The following is a 21,698-nucleotide window of genomic DNA, read 5'->3' on the forward strand; positions in this document are numbered from 1 at the left end:
GTGGCTCCCAAATCCCTGTCTCCAGCCCAGTTCCTGCCTCTAAGTTTCACACTTTATTTCCACTCGCTCACTTACTATCTCCATGTGATGTCTCACAGCCCCTCACATTCCGCACACCCAGAACTGACCTGCTCTTCTCCATGTTCCCTCTCACTGGAGAGCACATCACTGGCGCAGCCAATTAATTTTAAAAGCTTGGAACTACTTTCATACAAGAGCAGTCAGCAAACAAGGATGGGAAAGTAGAGGCTTTAGGGGCAGACCAAACCTGGACTCAAATCTGGAACTGTGTGTGACCTTGGGCAAATGAATTAGACTCTCTGAGCCTTAACTTTCTCAAAGTTAAGGAGATATTTGTTATCAAAGGAGATATTTGTTATCTAATAACCATAATTACTTTTAAGAATTGTTGTAAGGACTAATTTAATCATTTTACAAAGAGAAATGTATCAGGTGCTATGCTAAGTACTAGGGTTCAACAGTGAACAAAATAAGTTGCCCACACTCTGGAAGACATGCTCTAGTGGATGATGAGTTAACTACGTAAAGCACTTAGCCTTAATCTATCAGAGTCCAGAACACAGTAGTTTCTCAATAAATTGAAGTTATTTTCATTATTATCACAGTCACTAAGATCTAGCAAATCCACCCTATCAACACCTATTAAATCCATACTAAACTTCATCCTCCCCTACCTCAGTTCTGGCCCTTAATATTTCTTGCCTGAATTATCTGTTGAAATTTCTCTCATTCTGCTATAGACTGAATGTTCATGTCCTCACAAAATTCATATGTAAACCTAATCCCCAGTGTGATGATATTTGGAGGTGGGGCCTTTGGAAGGTGATTAGGTCACAAAGGTGGAGTCCTGATGAATTGTATTAGTGCCCTTAGAAAAGAGACCCCCGAGAGATCCCTTGGCCCTTCCGCCATGTGAGCATGCAGCAAAAAGACAATCGTCTATGAACTAGGAAGCAGGATTTCAACAGACATCAAGTCTCCCCTCTGAGCTGGGAGTTAACTCTACCTTGTGAGGCTCACTCAAAGTTGAGAGATGGGTGGTTTCTCCAAAGCAAAATTAGCATACCATTTTAACAAGAAAGGGAAAGGAAATAATAACTAACACCCCAATATACAATCCTATGATCACAAATAATGCCCCCCCTCCCTTTTGTTACAGTGTGGCAACTAAAGATCAGAGGTTAAGCCACTTGCCAAGGATCGCAGAGGCCAGCTCTCTCTGGTAAGGCCATTGCTTCTTAACAACTGTCTATTCCCTTTGTCTTACCCTATTTCCTCAGCTGTGTAACTCCTAAACGTGCTCTGAAACTCAGCTCAAGTGTGACTTTCTTTTGGAAGTCTTTATAGATGCACTTTCTCTCTTATCCAAGCCGATAAATTGATATTCCAGTGAGCAATCCCCCTCTCCCATAACTTCCTCTCTATTCTTCCATAAGCCTTGATTTCTTGTTGGTCTCCACCAGAAAAACTATAACTTATTCATCTGTAGATCTCAGTGCCAGGTAGGTAGAGGGCTCAATAAATTTGTTGAATAACATTGAACTAACCTAACGCTTTAATGGCACAAAACCACATGAGATAGAGTTTAGGTTTCATTCTACATATGAGGAAACCTGAGGTTCTGAGAAGCTATATGTAACTCCCGCCCTCACAGGGTCTTAGACAAACCAGTATGGGAACGAGGTCAAGAGGGTCGGTGCTGGGGCTGCATAAGTTAGCTAAAAGAGGCTAAGAATGAGGTGAATTTGAACTTCAGTGAAGTGAGTTTGAATCTAGGTTCTAAAGAATGCTAGGAGTTAAGAGAGGAACAAGACAGAAAAATAGTATGCTTGGGAACATGTGGACATAAACCAAGCAAGGAGAGTTCTAGATTATTGCCACAAAACAGAGCTGTTCACATGTTCTGGATTTATATTTACTGGCTGTTGGGTGGGATTGGTCTGAAAATGTTGAGGCTAGGACTCAAGCTGAGGTCTTCTCCTCAAAGTCAAATGTTGTTTTTTACGTATAAAACTCTTGGTTTCCTTAATCCATTTCATGAATTGCAGAAGTCATTCTCATCTAACGTTTTAACTAATAACTTCCCTCAATCTTGGAAGATGATTAAGAATCAAGAATATTCACTTAAATAATTTATCTCCATTTTTATGTTAGCAGCTAAAGGGCAGGGGAGGCAGAAGAAAATTAGGAGGTATGTTACTTCAAATACCATGACTAAGAGGGTGCATCTTATATCTCTGGAATTCAACAGGGCCGTCCCCTGCTGCCTAGTCTTGCGAGGGACAGAGGCTCCTAATTCTGGAAGACCAGCTGAAGAGCTGACTGCTCAGGTCATATGCATTGTTCTTACCAAGGCTTCCCAGAAGGCGCTGATGCAGAGGGCAAGAAAACTGCCTTCCAGGAAGAGTAAGCTCTGGAGAGAAATGACCCTGCGCTTCCTGGGGAAAGGTAAGAATGATTCACGAGAAGGCAAACATGAGTAAATACAACACAATGACAATATTTGGGCCTACTGAAAACGTGATTTGGAGGACTTTTTTATGATTCCTGTTTTGGGAGAACGATTTTAAAATCTTTCACTGGCCAAGGCAGACCTGGTACTGTTAGCTGGACCGATTAATTTTACATCTGTTCTAACACAAATAGCCAACAGGCATATTATTTCCAGATTCCTAAAGATTGGTGAATAGCAGTGGAATTAATTCTTGAGTACATGTGAGAACATGCTCTCCTTCTACTTATAGCCCATCGCATTTTTTTCTTGTGGACGAGCTTCCATTCACAGTCCCTGATTTCTTACTAAGACAATTTGATCCTTTGGAAAATTAGAACTAAAACATTTTGGAGTTTCTATTCCATGAACTACAAATATTGCGAAATTCACCAAAACTGTGACCTTGGATTTTGTTTAGATGAGCTCCTAACAACAGAACTATTACAACAAACTATGTGTTAACATTTGGTTTTCTTCACAGTTTACTCTCTCTATCCAAGTCTAACCCAAATGGGGGAAGGGGATTTATGTTTTTTTAAGTATTCCATTTCATTAGGTACTTTAGCATTGAATTGAACACTATTCAAATAGTAAGAATAGAAGAATACCACTGGAATCCTAGGACTTCAGAGAATATGAAGATGAATTAATTACAGTCATTGCCCCCAAGAAATTTATAATCTAACGGGAGGATAAGACAGTAGGCTGTGATAACTTACATAAGAGAGCTTCAAACAGAATATAATGTGGATTCAAAAGAAATAGATGGGTTGAGAGATAGAGGTTGTTGCATTTGAGAAGGTCCTTGAAGGACTTTAACAGGAATATATCGAGGGGATGGAGAGGAATAGAAAGTTGTGGAAGACATCTCAGAGGGCAAGAAAGCATGGGACACGCCCATCCCCTTGCCCATGGTCTTAGACATTGATCTATAAGAACTGCATGACTTACCCTTTTCTGAAAAACCAAATTGAGTATTAAAACTGCTCCATAGATTTTTAAAATTTTGTTTTGTTTTAATCATCACTGCTGTTGATCAGTAATCAGAAAGCAAATTCTTAATGCTATCCAGGCACAACAATCAAACGAACCCGAATAAATCAAGCTAGTTGAATGGCTAATGCAAATACATTGGATCTTCTATTTATGATTTACTTTGTTATTTGCCAATAACCCCAAAGTTGTGGCCCATGAATAAACAACATGTAAGAAGAGCTCAGAGTGAGAACTTCCCCTCAGTCCATGCAAACACGCTGTTATGTAAGACCACTGCCTCAACTTTACCGACAGGTGATCCAGCAACCATCCCTCTGAGAAATATTTGGGGTAACTATTTATTTGTCAAGTTTTGTCACCCGATGTTCATCTTCCCTTTCCCAATGATATATCTTTCCTTTGGAAATGTTGCAGAGAAAAAGCACGCCTAATATAATATACATGATAATAACCCAGCAGAACTAACTGTAACCAAGGAGAGGGGCTTCATCTAGTACAAGAGATGAACCTGGACATCCTCAGTGTCCTATCTCTCTCCAGGTTGTCCGGACTGAAAAGTGGGGCTAATTCAACTCACCTAGGTAACTCACAGAAACGATGGGAAGATTAATTATTCAGGGTTCATTGAGTGCTTTCAATATGAAAAGCACGATGTATGTCACAAACAGAGGGCTGGGACTTCAGGGGAGACAATAAACAGAGGGCCCAGATGAACTTTTAAAAAACAAAGGCCCTATTCTCATGTAAATACTCAATAATAAAGGCTATGGAAAGAAAACTGCTGGAAATATAAAAATATAAACAGAATATTTTCCATGAGGAGTCAGCAGATTTTATCAAGTTAATAAATTATTACAATAGAGTATATAAAATCAAACTCAGGCAGAATCAGACCAGAGAATATAATGTGTGGCTGCTGGGATTTCCTGGTGGGAAAGATTTCATTGATTTTTGTAGAGCATTGGATCTGGGAGATTTTTAAATTAGACGGGGATGATGACCCAGTTTGGGTGGGAAAAGCTTAGAGGAACCCAAGGAAGAATACAGCCCAAGAAGTCTCTGGAGGTACAGCTATTTTTAACCTTTCAGACTTGCATGACATGAAGAGAATTTTGAAAACCGAATGCAAAAAGGAAACATTTTAAGAACTTCAGTATCTATTTCTCATTGTCATGACCCTAGCATAGAATTTAAAAGGACAGGCAAAGTTTATTTACAATTAAATAGGGATTTGAGAAAAATAAAATTGAGCCTGTGTTTTTATTTTTACCAGTATATGAGGAAACAAAGTTGGGTGAATTTTCTCTTAGACTGTGATTTCACTAAGAAATGCTTGTGCGAAATAAAGATCATAAGCATCAAATACAAAACATATTTGAGGTAACCAGACTGAATTTAAAAATCAGCGGACACATTATAGGAGAACTAAGAACTTAAAAAATAGGTGTATCAGTTAGCTATTACCAAAACAATGCTGCATAACAATCAGGAAAACTAGTGACATACAATAAGCACTTGTTCTCATGGTTCTGTGAATCAGTTGGGGTGGTTCTGCTTCACACACAAGGCTGGATCTGCTCCACGTGCCTCTCATTCTCCTTGAACAAGTGAGCCAGCCAGAGCATGTGCACCTCAAAACTAAACTAACTCAAAACTAAAACTTCCACCCCATTCTGTTAGCCAAAGCAAGGCATATTGCCAAGCCCAAAGTCAAGGAGCAAGAAAGTACACTCCATCCACATCATGAGGATCCAGCAAGGATGTGAAGGCAAGGAAGGGTGAAGAACTGAGCCTAAGAATTCAAATGACATTTTGTTTCAAAGCTGCGTATCAAAAAAACTCTGGAAAAATGGTCCAGAGACAGATCCAGATGGACCTGAGATACAAAAACACAAACTTTTAACAAAATATTTGTTATAATGATGATGTTTTCAATTTCTTTCCATCTATATGTATGTTTTCATTTGCACATATGACAACTCTTACGGCTGACATGAACCTATTCTCTTCTTACTGACAAAAAAAATCTAAGGCATTTTTCTTTTTAAACTTAAAGAGCTTTAGAATGGCTCTATAATATGGAAAGCTTAGATTCTTTGAGAAGCATTCCCCACACACTAAAAGATTTTGAGAGTTCTGTTTCTGCATATCACAACTAAACTTTTAAAAAGGGTTCTAGCAAGTTACTGCCTCCAACCATAGAGGTGAATTTTACCTCCACAAATTTTGGGAGTTTCAGCTAAATGAGAAATGGAGGCAGCAGCCCCAGGATTTTTACACCATGTTCACCAACTCAATAAAACTCACAGGCCCTCAGAAAAGTTAACTCCTAAACACACTTTTGAACTCAACTACCCAGAGAATATTTTCTATCAGCAATATCAGCAGTCCTGGTACAAGTTATCTTTTATCACCAAGATTATTAAAAATAGTTTCTTAAAAATTAACTTTAAGAAATCAGATAGAAATATTGCTAAAGAAACAAGCACTCTTCTACACCGTTGGCTGGGGAGTAAATTTATGAAAATTTATGGAAGGCTGTCTGGCAATACGTATCAGTTATTTAACTGATATGTAAAAATATCACACCTTTTGACCAATATTTCCACTTGTAAAATTTACCTAAAATAATTAGCAAAATACAAAAAGAAGGATACATAGAGTGTTCATTGTTCTATTGTTTAAATTATAAAAAAGGAGAAGCTACTTAAATTCTCATCAATGGGGAATTTGTTCAATAAGTAATGATGCTTCTATATCGTGGAATATCAGATAACTATGAGAAAAGGCAAAGCCAATCATGTTAAAATACCCAAGATATATCATTGACTTAAAAGCAGTGGGTTAAAGACCAGAATACTATGTATAACATTTATATATATATTCATAAATACATGTAAATTCTATATGTGCTTATGTATGTGCGAGAAGCTATACAGTGAGCTGTTAATGATTATCTCCAGGAAGAAAGGGTTGTCTTGAGGGGGTGGAGGGAATGATTATTTTATTTTTGCTTTTTCTTCATATACTCCTACATTATTTGAATTATTTATAATGAATATGTGCTACTTTCATAATTTTTTTCAACTAAAAATACCTTTTCACTATTTTTATTTTCTCTGTCCTCCATACCACGTAAACACAATAAAACCCCACCAAAATCCCACATGTGCAGAAACCAAAATATTCGATTGAGCAAAATGTGTTACTGTAAAGTTTGGGGGAGCCTGCACATCTAGCTGCTAGTAGTTCTAGGTCAGGTGCTGATCCAAATATGATTTGGTCCAGGTCTGGTTTGTCTACTAGCAGTGGTGTCTACTCTGGTTTAAATATCAATAGGGACAATTCTGGGCTCATGGCTGGCTACGATGTCAAAGGCAGTTCCAACCATCCCAGTTACCTCTTGATTAATTGATATCCATTTCACAGCCACAGAGATAAGTCTAGAAAACTACTAGGATGTGGTAAAACACTCTTTGCCTCCCTACTTCCAAAAATTGGGTTACCTGCCACTCCCCTGGCCAGGCCTCTATCCCAACCCACCGGCACCCCTGCCTCCAATATAAGAAATTTAGCCTGCCCCTGTTTGAGAATGGGGCTGAGTTTGGACAAGAGCCAATGCCAACCCCTCTATCTGATCTTACTTACCATGGGTTTACCATACGTTTAAATCATAGGTCCCTAACCAGATTGCTTTCACGCATTTTTTCCACACCATTCCATTCCATCCTCTCCCAGGGAGAATTTTTTCCCCCTATTGGCCCTTAAAGAGGCAGTTCAAATGCAGTCTTGTTTATAGAAAGCCAAGAAATTCTCATCCTCAGCTCTGAAAATGTTTCAGTGTCTTCTCTGATCTTACCCACTACTTTGTACTGCTATCAATGCACAGAGAGCACAGTGTCTTGCCCTGTGATTTGTTGTGTACATTTCTGTCTTCCTAAAAGGTAGTAAGAGCCTTACAACTCTCCCCATCATCCTCATGCCTCCCCTTTTTCTGCTTGCATTACACTTACCCAGCAAAATCCCAACACTGGGTCAAGCCAACCACCTGACTTTTGCACTCCTACACTGAGACCCCTGATGAATAGTTAAACAACAATGTAAAGTGCTGTCATTACCCACTCCATGGTCTCCAACAGGGACTGGACCCTGAGCACTGCCCAGGGCAGCCCCTCTCCCACTGCCTACATATAGCAGCTGCTCCAAACCTTCCCAGCCTAGTCAAGCTCTCTGCTCCCACCCAGTTCCTCCCCACCCTCAGCAGTTAATTTGGATTACTCAGAGATAGAGACCACTCATCACAAGCTGTCAATCTCTTCTCCCCTTCCACCTGTCCCCAACATATACCTATGTATGTATCCACACTACAGTGGGTGTTCAGATCCCCTTTACTGGCACATGCTCCTGTCCCTCAGCTGCTCTGAGGGAAGGTTGTTTAAAATTCACAGCTATGGCCTTCCCTGGAGAACTGCCCTCAGTCAGACAGGATCCACCTAGTCTGGAAGGCTATGCACCACTCTCCTGGCAGGCAGACCCCAACCAATGAGTGACTGGCCCCAGGAAAAGGGCTGTCGCCTGCCTCAAGGTAGGCAACCTTATTTATGGTGCAGTTTGTGATGCAGCCCCTCCCTCCACAACCAGACTGAAGGGGTCAGTTTCCAGTCAAGAACACACTCTTGCTTAGCTTTCTTGCCTGGCCTCTCCTAACTTCTTTCTTTCTCCCTCTCCTGAGAACACTCACCTCCCCAAAATCATTTGAACAAGAATCTCGTCCCAGGCTCTGCTCCTAGGGAACTCAACCTAACTCACATGCTCATCCTTATTTCCTTTCCTCCTGTCGGTGTGGAAGAGAAGACTTCCTCTGTCCAAGAGCAATGTGCTCTCGATCCTGCCCTCTCCCTTCCTCATCAGCGATTTTGCTCCATCATCTATTCCTCCTCTGTCCTGGAGCTTCTAATCCTCCCCTTTCCAAGGCCTCTTTCCATATGAATTATTCAAGATCATCCTTTCTTAAAACCAAACTAAACAAAAAACACCACCAACACTTTATCTCCCTCTTATCTTCTTTTTGGCCTTCATAGACGAGACATATTGAAAAAGCAATCTCTAGTTATTGTTTTTATTTTTTTACCTCCTAGGGTAGTGTAATTCTCTAAGACACAGAGTATCAGAGGAAAAGATTTTAGGAGGAAAATGAATTCCGTTTTTGACATGTTAAGTCTGAGATGCCTATCATCTTAAACTTTAAATGTCTAATAGGCATTTGATATTGAAGGTTTCAAGAAGTGATGTGCTGGTAAATATTTAACTGGCTCTCTGGTGGAGGGGGGAATGCATGCCTATATACATATATAAGATTTTATATATTTTACTGATATGAAGGACACGTAGTGACCAATTTACAAATAATAATAAAGTACATAATACTCTTTACTGTAAACTCCATACCACCAATCAACTCTCACAAAATGTTTTCGTTAACTTTTGCCAAGCTCTTCTATCCACAGCTAACCTATAATTGCAACTGATGAATGAATGCAGTTATGATATGAATATGGTTGATTTTATATTTATGCTAAGAAGTAAAAGGGGCCAGCCCCATGGCCGAGTGGTTAAGTTCGCACGCTCCACTTCAGTGGCCCAGGGTTTCACCGGTTCGGATCCTGGGTGCAGACACGGCACCGCTCATCAAGCCACACTGAGGCGGCATCCCACACAGCACAACTAGAAGGACCCACAACTAAAAATATACAAGTATGTATGGGCGGTTTTGGGGAGAAAAAGGAAAAATAAAATCTTAAAAAAAAAGAAGTAAGAGGAAGTGAAACAGTGAAGACCTGGATCAGAACTTCTCTTGTTCATCAATGATATGAGCAATTTCTCAGCTGAACCGGATACTTTTGAATATTAGAATAATACTTCCTCAACTTTTTCACGAGCTAACAGCTATAGACACGACATGCTGTTAAGCTTCATCTACATTATTAACATTTTTTCAGTCTCTTTCTTAAGTGTAGACAATCAATAAAACAATAAAGTAAGCACTGATTCATAGTACTTCTTGATTTCCATAGTAATTCCACAGTGTAAATACTCCCACTGTGGCAGTTTTCAAGTTCCCAACATGACATTGCTGAATGCAGAGTTGGAAGAGATGCACAGGACCACACCATCATATAGTATTTCCAACATACAAATACCACAGATGTACAAAATCTCAAGAGCACTGATAATTTTTAAAAAGTAGCAAAATTGTTAGAAAGCAATGAGTCAAGTACTTATTACCTTTGTTTTTAATATAATTTACTCAATTGTAAATTTATACAGTTTTGTAATAGCTGGGTTTAGCAATTGGCTAACAAACTTCCCGAAAATTTAGCTATTGGCTCTCACAAGCTGGTACAAGCTGGCTGCAGCAAACCATTGGTTTAAAGTAAAGTAGAGAGGTCTGGGCTGGGACGGAAAGTGTATAGGTAGTAGTCAAAGCAGGGATATAGATGAAATTCCCCCAGGGAGAATAAGAAGATACGGTTAAATAAGATTTAATAAGAAGATAAGAGAAGGTAGTGAGGATGAAAGGCTGGAGGAAACCAACATTTAAAGAGCAGGCAGTAAAAAGTGAGCATGGGGAGAAGATGAGAAATAGCCGATGAAGAAACAGGAACAGAGGCAGCAGAAGGCAGTCAGGGGGCCGAGGGAGAGAGTGATGTAAGCAAGAGGGAGTGGCCAACAAAGTATGAAATGACACCAAGAGGTGATGACCAGGAATGAAAATCATCAATTCATTTATGGGATCGTTTCTTCATTCACTCAACATTTACTGAAAATTCATTTTTGCTGAGCACTCTGAAGTGCTTGGAAATCTAGTGTATTAAAGTGGGACTTTTTAGCCTTACTTTAGTCTGAAGTCTAAAATACACTCCAAAAAAGGTGCTAGCCCACCTACACAGGGTTTTGCTAAGGAGGCAGCTAAGACTTTTTTCCCAACGCTCTCCTTAAGGGCATAAAAGGAGTAAAGTGATGTGAAAATGGAAATTTCCCTGAAGAGAGTTTTCAGGGGCCTATGAGTGATACCCGCATGAGTAGTCCCCTCACTGAAAGCCCAGGATGCCACTCAGAACTACTTTGGAAGGTATCACCTGAAGTTCCTGGAGTCTGGGGGACACAGTACAGTAGCCTGGTGGCTGACTCACTCCAGAAAGAAGTGTGCAGGTGAGAGGCAGGCTGAAGTGGTGTCTACAGACACAGAGTAGGAGGCTGTGTTTGAGAAGTTCTGCCTCTAAAAGGAACCTCAGCCTAGGAAATTTTGAAGATATCCTGACTAAACAGATTCTGCCAGAGGGTTAGGCGGCCACTGCAGAAAGGTTGGAGGTAATGTCTGGATGCAGAGATGACAGATAACCACTTACTGTATAAAATTTTCTTCCCTTAGTTTCTGTGACGTAATTTCTCCTGGTTCCTCTACCTCTTGATTTCTCACATTGTCTCACTAATCCTCTTTATCTACCCACTCCCCCAAATGCTTATGCGTCTAGGAGTCCAATCCTCCTTCTGTTACATGAACTCCTCAGGTCGTCCCATCCATTCCCATGGCTTCAAATGTCACCCGTGTGCTTTATGACTCATGACTCTCTAGCTCCAGCCCCACCTGTCTCCTTGGTTCTGTCCTTAGATTTGCAATCGTCTATAAGCAGCTCCAAATTAGCTATCTCATGGGCTCATCAAACTAGAACCCTTCATGGTCCCTCTAAAATCTTTGTGGATGTTTAGAAGTTTCTTAAAAACATAAATATTCATTGATCATAAAATTCAGAAATTCCACTCCAAGATATCTACCCAAGAGAAATGAAAATATACGGACGTGCAAAGACTTTGTAAGCAAATGCTCATAACAGCATTATTGATAACAGCCTACAACTGAGAACCATGCAAATGTCCATCAACCAATGAATGGAAAAGCAAAATGTGGTATATCCATACAGGAATACTACTCAGCCGAAAAAGGAGAAAAACTACTGATATGCACAACAAGGATGATTCTCAAAATCATCATGCCAAGTGAATAAATTCAGAAACAAGAAACAACATACTGTATGTCTATAGTTACACAAGATTTCTAGAAAAGGCAAAACTATAGTAACAGAAAGCAGATCAGTGGTTGCTGGGTCAGAGCTAGGAACAGACATTGTCTACAAATGGGCATGAGGAAATGTTTTGGAGTGATGGAAGTATTCTAAAACTGGATTGTGATGGCTCCCCAACTATATGAATTCACTAAAGCTTGTGGAGCAGTATACCCAGATTTCTCACTGTTAATACTTCACAGTTAAAAAAAAAAAAAAAAAGCAGTATACTCAAATTTGGTACTCAAATAATCATTTAAAAAGTAAACACAAATGTAATATTTGTACATCTGTATAAGCCCTATTGAACTAATCCAAATATGTAAGAAATATGTAAGAAACCCTTTTAAATCATTAAGCAATAGATAAATCGACAGATAAAAGAATAAGAAAATACAAATGGCTAACACACAGGAAAATATTTCAATTCAACCATATTAATAACCAAAGAAATAAATATTAGAAAAAAATTGCCATTTTATCTATGAGATTAACAAAGATTTATCATTAAAAATGCTAAAAATTATTAAAATAAAAAATATAATAAAATAATTACAAAGAATTTTTTAAAAAATGCTAAAAATTGGCAAGGGTGGCATAAAATATACTCAATCCATTGCAGGAGTGCAAATTAATAAAATCTTATTGGAAAGAAATGTGGCAGTATTCACCCAGAGCCTTAGAAAATATTTATACCCTTGACAAGATAATACCACTTTGAGGAATCTATCCTAAATAAATAACCCCAAATAATAAGAGCTTATACTTCCATAGCACTTACTATGTGCCAAGCACTACTCTATCTAATGTATTAACATGTAATGACATTAGGAAGTTTGAGTAATATATGTATATTAACTAGGTTAATCTGTACAACAATCCTGAGGTTAGTAAGTATAATATTATCGCTAATCAGGGATGCAGCAACTGCTGCACAGAGAGGTTCAGTCATTGCCCAAGGTTTCATAACCAGTAAGTGAAGAAACCAAGATTCAAACCCAGGCAATGTGACTCCAAATCCTATATCCTTAACTACTCTGCTATACTGCCCCTCTATAGACTAAGCATATGTACAAAAATGTTCACCTCAGCAATATTGATACCAGAAATTTCCAGAAGAAAAGCCAAATATTCTACAATAGGAGAAATGATTAAGCAAAAGATAGTAAAGGTAATATAGTATGCTTATTTTGAAAAGATATGGTTTTTCTATTACATGCTTTTTATCTTTAGGTTATTATAGGTTCTAAGAAGTATTAGTCTATTAAGAAAATGAAAATAATATGGTATACTTTTAAAAACATTTATATTATAATTCATCTAGTCGAAAGCACCATTAATTGAAAGAGTAATCATCATTTTATGTATTATCAAGAAAGAAAAAAAAATCCCAATTTCAAAGATGTTAAAATATGAACTAAATGGGTCTTAGATGAGATGAAATATTAGTACATTCAGTTCAAACTAGAAGGTAGTATTTTCTTCTGAAGATAATTTTAGATCTGAGTTTCCACAAATGAAGTGATATAATATGGCTTATCCTTTTTAGCCTGAATTTTCATACATCTTCCTTTCTCCATTGTGGCAAACTTATTGATGCATCAGCCAAAATATAAGATCCCACAAATGTCACTGAGGAGCTCTTGCTATCTATTATTCATAGAAAAAGAGAAATTATTACAGGCCAGGCCAGAAGCCCATCACCCCTCTACTAGAGGAACTTGGAAATGCTTAGAAGCCATAAAATGTTAATAAAGGAGACAGATTTAACAGACACCTTGATTGAATGTGATTGAATGAATATTATGCAGTAAGGAAAGCCACTTGGAATGTAACAGATTGTTTGGGGAGTGTAACACAGAGGGAGGGAGAAACACTGGGAAATAGAAGGAGCATTGTTAAGGTAGAAAGGGCATGCAGCCAAGGCCTAGGAGAGAGATGTGAAGAGGGGAGGCCAAAGGAAGTTCATGATGGTAAGATCATTATCTGTACCATATAGTTGGCTATATTGATGAAAGAGCAAAATAGCACATGTTTTTCTAGCAAGTTTAGTTCTGGGCACAGAATAGAGGATAACAGAGACCAAAATAAAGAAGAACGTTGTCATCAATGTCATTACTCTCCGTCTGCATTCCCACAAAAATATATTCCCCTAAGGAGATTTTTTTTATTAGCAAGGGAAAATAGGACAAAGTTAGCTATGCTTACCATTTTATAACCATAAAATTGCAATGCTATAATTCATTAATAAATCACCCGTATGACCAGACAACTACCCTTGGCCTACTTAAAAATGAAATGTATCCTTCTATTACACAGCTTAAGTATAGACAGTTACACAGGTTCACAGTTCCATATCCAAAACTCCTAAGACCAGATGTGTGCATATACAGTATATTATATGACACCTCCAGCGAAATCTGAGTCAGATAAGGACAGACTATAAATAACCTCATCATAGGTCAGGCCAGGTTTTGCAGGCAGATGACCTCAGGATAGGTCAGGATTGTGGAATTGTGGAGAAGGCATTGTGGATCTGTGTTAAAGCCCTGAGTTTTATCTCTAACCCATCTGTTTTATTACTTCATTTACAATAAATGAATCCTAAATTTCTGCATAATCCACAAGCAACATTCCTGATACTCTTTCAATCAATATTTATGGAACCCCAATTAATTACATATTAGGCATTACTCCAGGCACTGAGTGACCAGCAGTAGACAAAAACAAAGTCCCTGCCTTCGGGGAGATGACAGTGACTCCCTTTAGGCAAAGAGAAAATTCATAAATGAGCTATAGGCAATTAAAAAATTCAGTTTGACTCCTAAATCTAGTCACAGCTCCTAAAGGGGCCAGAGACAACATCCTATGTCACACCCATTTATATTTTGTGATATTAACATCGAATACAGGAAGTTCATAATCAAGCTTGCTATATAGCTCTTTTACGGTACTTTTTAGCAAATATTTGGAATATATAGCACATTTGTACTTATATTCCTCTTTTTCCTAAAACTGCTTACTTATGCCTCAATATTTTCTTCTTGTCAATTTATAGCTTTTGTTTATTTTCAGGAAAAAACAGATTTGGCTCTTTTTGGTGATCCTCTATTTTTTTGTTGTCTATTTCATTAATTTATGCTATTATCTTTATTATTCCCTTTGAAATCCTTCCTTATATTTATATTATCTGCATTTAATTTTGGTTGCCTCATCTACAGTTGAAATTATTTTCCATCTTTTTGTTTTTTGATATTAGTATACCTGTATCTTTGATATTAGTATACCTGTATCTATTTTCTACCTTTTTGCTATATTTTTAGTATTAGCTCTTAATAATAATATAGTTGGGTTTCCTCCAATAATGTCTTTTAATAAATAAGCTTAATCTGTTTATATGTATTGTGACTACTGATGGATTTAGATATAATCCTATTTTTGTTTTTACATAAAGGCATTTAAGGCCACCAATTTACTTCTAAGAACTGTTATATCAGCATCTCACAAGTTCTGATATTGACAACTTTTATTGTAGCTTAGTTTTAAATTTTTTTAATTTATACTGTGATTTTCTCTTTAACCACAAGTTGTTTAACAAATTTTGAAGGTTTCTAGCACACGTCCTGTTGTCAGACAAAGTAATTTATGTAACAGTGATTCTTTAAAATTTTATCAGACTTCTTTTGTAAATTAGTGTAAGGTCAATTTTTGTAAATATTACACATACCTGAAAAAGATGTATGCTCTGCCAGGTACAGGAGTCTCTATCTATTGGATTTTTTGCATCAAGTCTATCCAATATGGTAGCTACTGTCCAGATGTGGCTACTAAGCACTTGAAAGACTAGTGATGTACTAGTCTAAGTGTGAAATTCAAACTAGATTTCTAAAACCTACTATGAAAAAAAGAATGTGACATGTCTCGTGAATTTTATATATGTTGAAATAGCATTTTGGATATATTGGGTTAAATAAAATAATTATTGAAATAGTTTCCCTGATTCTATATTTTTAATGTAGCTACTAAAAATATTTAAATTACATATGTGGCTGACATTATATTTCTATTGGATAGAATTGTTTTATAGCCTTATTGTTGTCCATCTGAGCCAAGTTTCTACTAGAGTAGATTAAAATCTTTCCACTATGGTTTTGCAGTTTTACAATTCTGCTTGTAATTCGGTTTTCACTTTAAATATTCCAAAGTTATTATATCTTAAATGGTTTTTCTATTTATTACTACTTAGGATCCTTCTTTATTCCTATTAATGCTGTGGCTTTCAATTCTTTGATATTAGTATACCTGTATCTTTGATATTAGTATACCTGTATCTATTTTCTACTTTTTGCTATATTTTTAGTATTAGCTCTTAATAATAATATAGTTGGGTTTCCTCCAATAATGTCTTTTAATAAATAAGCTTAATCTGTTTATATTTATTGTGACTACTGATGGATTTAGATATAATTCTATCATATCCTTTTACGACTTTCTGCCACCTTTTCCCCCTTTATTCCTTACTTCCATTCGATTAGTCTATTTCCTCTATTTCTTCTCTTCCCTTTTTCTGGCTCTTTAAATTTCTGAATTCTATTTCTCTTTTTGAAATAACGACTCATATGTTTTACACTAATATTTTTAACATTACTCTTATCATTTTACTTGAAAAATTTCCAAGAGTCCAAAGTTTTTCAGTCTATTATCCTGAACATGAAAGCCCCTTAGCACGCTTTATCCATTCATTCATCATGCTTCCTATCTTGTATCTTGTTATTGTATCAGCTATCTAATTGCCACAATAATGCTGCATAACAGAGAACCACACACACACACAAATCGGTGGCATACAACAATAAACATTTACTTAGCTTAAGAGCCTGCAGAGTCTAGCTGATCTGGGCTAGACTTGCTTATGCGTCTGTGGTCAGCTGGCTGGTTGGCTGGGTGGCTCTGCTGATCTTGGTTGAAGCAGGCTGGTGTCAGCTGTGTTCATGCAGCTTTGCATCTAAGTCTCTCACATTCCTTCAGCAGGTTAGCCCGGACAGATTTCCCTGGCAATGGCAGAACTGCACCAGTGCTTTTACAAGACTCTGTATGAGTCACATCTGCTAACACCTCACTGGTCAAATCAGGTCATGCAGCCAGATGCAGAATCAAGGGACAAGAACATTAACTCTCTCTTCAGTGAGAGGAACTGCAAAATCCCATGGCAAAGGGCCACGAGCTCAAAAAGGGGTAAAGAATTGAGGTCATGAACGCAATCAATCTACCATATTTAACTTTACCTTTGCTTTGTACCCAAAAAAGAAGTTGTTTCCTATGGATAATTACATTTGACAAATCTTATGTAACACTATTCTTTTTTTGCATCCTATACTGTCTTCTGATTATTTTTTGCTGAAGTACATCTTCTATGGATGATAAACTCTCTTGGTCTTTCTAAGTCTAAAAATTTTTTATTTTGTCCTCACTATAGAATTACAGTTTAGCTGGGTATAATGTTTAGGTTGACTTATTTTCCCTCAGTACTTGACTCCTGTATCTTGATTGTTGCAGAGAATTCTCCTGTCTAAAGTTTGCTTCTTTACAGCTAATGTGCCTTTTCCCTCAGGCAGTTTTTAGATTTTGAACTGAACACTATTACAATGTATCTGGATATGGATTGACTTTTCTTTGCCCTGATTAGACTTAGGGCAAATTCACAATCTGAGTATTTATAGATTCAGTTGTGGAAAACTGTCAGCCTTTATTTTTTTATGTATTGCTTTCCTATCAATCCTTCTCCTTCTTCTGGAGCTATCTTATTAAAACTCTGCACTCACTTCCATATCTCTTAAATGTTCCTTCATATATATATTTTTAAATCTTTTTGTTTCTTTGTGCTTTGGTGTGGGACAATTTCTCACACTATCATCTAATTCACAAATTCCCTCAATTGTGTCCAGCCTACAGTTTACATCAACTGAGCTTGTTTCAGTAATTATACTTTTTACTGGTAAGATTTCTCAATAGTTTCTATATACACCTGTTTCATTTCTCCACGTTTTTGTTTTATAATTTCACATTTGAGGACATACGTGAATGGATTTATTTCCTTGAGCATCCTAAACATTCATATTTTAAAATACCAGACTGCTCTATAAAATTAACTTTATGTGGAAGGAATACATATTCTGCCAAATGATTTTGTTGACATATTTTGAAATTTTAGTTCATGGGTTTATTTAAAGTAGGAGGTTTCACTTGACTTTTTATTTTTTCTCTCTTCCTCCTTCCTTCTATACTTCCACTTGTACCCCTGGACTCCTAGACCAAGTCCAGAACCAAACCTTTGAAAATGTCTTCCCTACAATGATTGTTTTAGGAATATTTTAGACCTAATTACCAAGCTTCAGAGTACCTTAGATCAGCTCCAGATCAAGGAGTTAAATATGTATTTTCCAGTATCATTATGCTCAGCTTCCTCAAAACAAGGCCCTAGGTAGTGGCCAGCTACAGCAAGCTCTTTTTTAAAGCCTCCTATTAAGTGGGAACAGTGAGGGAGAGTCATATTCTAGCCTCTGATGTCAGGCAGTAACCCTGGCTCCAGTATCTGATCTTATGTAATACTTTCAGTCTCTATGACTTCACAGGAGTCAATTTCTCCAGTACCACTACCAGCTGCTAGTCTCAAAACTCAAGGTGCCCAAGATTTCAACCTCACTCACCAATTTATATTTTTGCACCATTTTTGTTCCATACAGATGCTAAGCTTGTTTGAGCCTGGCTCTCTCTGGTTTGGTTCACTTTTTTGTTTTATCTAGTAGTAGTAGTTGTCGTCATCACTGTCATGCTACATGCTTGAAGAGGACACACCAAAGCATGAAACAATGCCTACTTGTCCAAAAGTCTACATGGAATGTTCAAACACCCAAAATCACACCCACACCAGAACCAACCAAAAAAACCCATACTCATTCTTTCTGACCTCATGTTACTAAACTTCTTGCTCATTCTCTATTTCCAAAGAAATTTTTAAGCCAAAATGACACATTTTCAGTGCTACTAATGATTAAACGTAAACTGTTACCTTCCAACAAACTACTACAAATTATGGTTCAAGCCATTTAATCATTGGAACATTTAGGTAGATTTTATTTCAAAGAATCACAGTTAAGTGCCACTGATTTGCAGCTTGGAATTCAATTCCTTCTTATGAAAATCTAGTTATAACTTACTAAAACTCAAAATGCTTTTGGGGGGGGGGGTATGGAGAATGAATGACTTTCAGAATAGCCTGAGAGTCGTGAATAAAGAAAAACATTGCTGTGTTTATTTAGAGAGTATTACCCCTTGGAGCCCGCGTTTGCACTAATGCATTTTACATTAGCGTGCCGCATCAGGAAATCCTGACTTTTTGGTGCCAAGGGGGTAATTAATATCAGTTCATGTTTTCAAAATGGTTGTGTTTATGTGGGAATGAGGACTGAGCACTAACATGTTGAGCTTGAAGTATGAAAGCTTGCTGTGAAGTGCGATCTTGGGAAAGAATGGAATACTGAAATTAATGAACAGGAAACAGGATTTCTATGGATAGAATAATATTAGTACTGAAAAGAGAGCCAGAGCCACACTTCCTTGCTCTTAATTTACTAAGCATTAACAGAAATAATTCTATAATATAGTCATATTGATAGAAGATAAAATCCTTGATAGCTATAAACAGTATTTTGATCCACTGATATCAGGAGTGCTGAAAGTTAAAAAGTTTGATGATGTTTATGAAATAGTATGTGAAAAATAATCTTTATTCCAAAATGTCCTTCCATAGCTAATAAAGCCACACCTCCTGTTTATATAAAATTCTTTATATTTGACCTACACTGAATAATAAGAGCCACAATAGGTATAAAATAAAAATGTTTTTAGTATATCTTTTTTTCCCCCAAAAGAAGTTGGAAGGAAAACTAGAATTAAAGTACATACTTCATACCGTGACAGTCAGAAATCTAAGGAAACAGCAAGAAAGCATTAGAGAAGAGTCCAAAGAACAAATTAAATCAGAAGTCAAAACAAATTTAAAAACCTGCAAGATTTTATGAAGCCCTACCTAACAGAATTCTCAAAATAAGTACTTAAAAATCACGCCATCTATAAAATTTACGACACAGATGCCAAAGAGATGATAAATACTAAATTAACTAAATCTATTGTTACTAAAAATAGCACTTGAGTCATTCAAATGATGGAAAGCAGAGGATGATCTTAAAGGAAGTATAAAGAATTTTGTCCTACTTTATTAGTCAAGAATATGAACTGAACAATTATGAAGTACACTACACACACAATACACTAAACTGTCATTCCTACAAACTATGACTCTGTACAGAATACGTGCCAGGGTAGTCATGAACTGGCCCTCCACCACGTGATCCTACATTAAAGTACAGGCTTTGCTGCTGTAACAAAGAGCTTAGTAAGACAGATGTGTTATTTTTCTCACATGTCAAAGTCCAAGCTGACAGACAGTAGAGGAGTAAGCTTCAAGAGGCCATTTGAGAGACTTCTGATTCTACCCAGTTGCACTGCCATTCTCCAGAATATTTTTCCAACCTATAAGACCAAAGCTCCCCACTGACATGTCATGTTCCAGCCCTTGGGAAATGGAAAAGAGAAAATGGAGCACACTTTTAAGGATGTGATCTAGAAGCTGCACACATCACTTCAGCTCGCGTTCCACGGACTGAACTTTAAGTCGTATGACCACACCTAGTTGCAAAGGAGGCTGTTAAATTTAGTCACTAGGTAGGCAGCCATGTGCCCACCCAAAACTTGGGGAGTATGTTTAAAAGAGAGCAGAATATTGGGGAATAATCAGTATTCCCTAACAGAAGCCACAAATGATGAAAACCTCTCAGAATATTCAGGATTATTCACCTATTTTAACATTAAATAATTATTTTTAATGCACTGTTTCATGAAAGACCTCTCAGTATATTATGACAATTAAAGATTATAGCCTTATTTTTATAAGATTACAGATTGAAGATATATATAAGATAAAGACTATAGATTCATATAAATCTATAAAAATTTATAAATGCATCACTAACACATCTAAGTTCTTAAACTATGGACCTCTATCAGGAAAAAGATAAATATATACATACTTTTATCCACATATATACAAGTATATAACACACACAGCATATATATATATAATATGTATGCATGTGTATGTATGTACACATATATGCGTGTTTGTGTAAAATATCTCCCTTTCATTCTCAAAAGTTTCCCAGATTGTCCAATAAATTACACAATCATCCTACTATAGGTCTTTTAACGAAAATTGTATTGTCTACTTCTGAGACTTGGAGTTTTAAACCATAAAAAAGGTTTTGTATTGATTTGTTAATTTTTTTGTAGTAATCAAATTGAGATACTTTTGGGCAGCAATGAAGATAATTAATCAGTAGTGTACAAAAATTAAAAAGCTTGAAAACTTCACCAAGCACAATTTTCCAATAGGTTCTAGTCATTCTATATAAAAACACATTTCTATAATTTTCTTAAGAAGGCAGTCATTGTTTACACTCTTGTAGTTAATTCTTATCCAATAAAAAACACCTTGATAGGGGGAAAAAACCCTCTCGACTTTATGCCAGTTAAATGAAGTTATACTTAAATGAAACTAGTCTTTGAAATGACATAAATCAAACATGCCTTAACAATAATTAATGTTTTAAATAAACAGAATAAGGTGACATCTCAAATCAGTTGGTTTATTCAATAAAGGATGTTGAAACAACTAGTTATTCATAGAGGAAAAAAGTTAATGCTCTAAATCATACCATATACAATAAATTTTAGAAAACTGGAAGTATGGGGAATATAGTTTTAAATTTAGAGTTAGGGAGGTTGCAAGAAGCTATGAAATTGACTACATGAAATCTTAAAACTTTAATACAGTGAAAGACATCATAACCAAAGTTAAAAAGTAATGAACAGGGGCTGGCCCCGTGGCCGAGTGGTTAAGTTCGCCCGCTCTGCTGCAGGCGGCCCAGTGTTTCGTTGGTTTGAAT

At 36.9% G+C, this 21,698-nt stretch overlaps 1 long non-coding RNA gene across 2 annotated transcripts in view; it reads left to right on the plus strand.

Moving 5' to 3' along the window:
- Positions 1 to 873: 873 nt before the first annotated feature.
- LOC103561246 (uncharacterized) overlaps positions 874 to 21,698 on the plus strand; it is a 69,629-nt gene continuing 48,804 nt past the window's right edge. Inside the window, exons 1-3 of one of the 2 annotated variants that reach the window (XR_547395.2) lie at positions 874 to 1,030; positions 1,181 to 1,243; positions 2,273 to 2,469. This is a non-coding gene — a long non-coding RNA (uncharacterized lncRNA). The remainder of the gene's footprint in view (positions 1,031 to 1,180; positions 1,244 to 2,272; positions 2,470 to 21,698) is intronic. The other variant, XR_011541957.1, reaches the window with a different exon arrangement.

This window comes from Equus przewalskii, chromosome 7 (genome assembly GCF_037783145.1).
Source record: "Equus przewalskii isolate Varuska chromosome 7, EquPr2, whole genome shotgun sequence".
Lineage (NCBI taxonomy): Eukaryota > Metazoa > Chordata > Mammalia > Perissodactyla > Equidae > Equus > Equus przewalskii.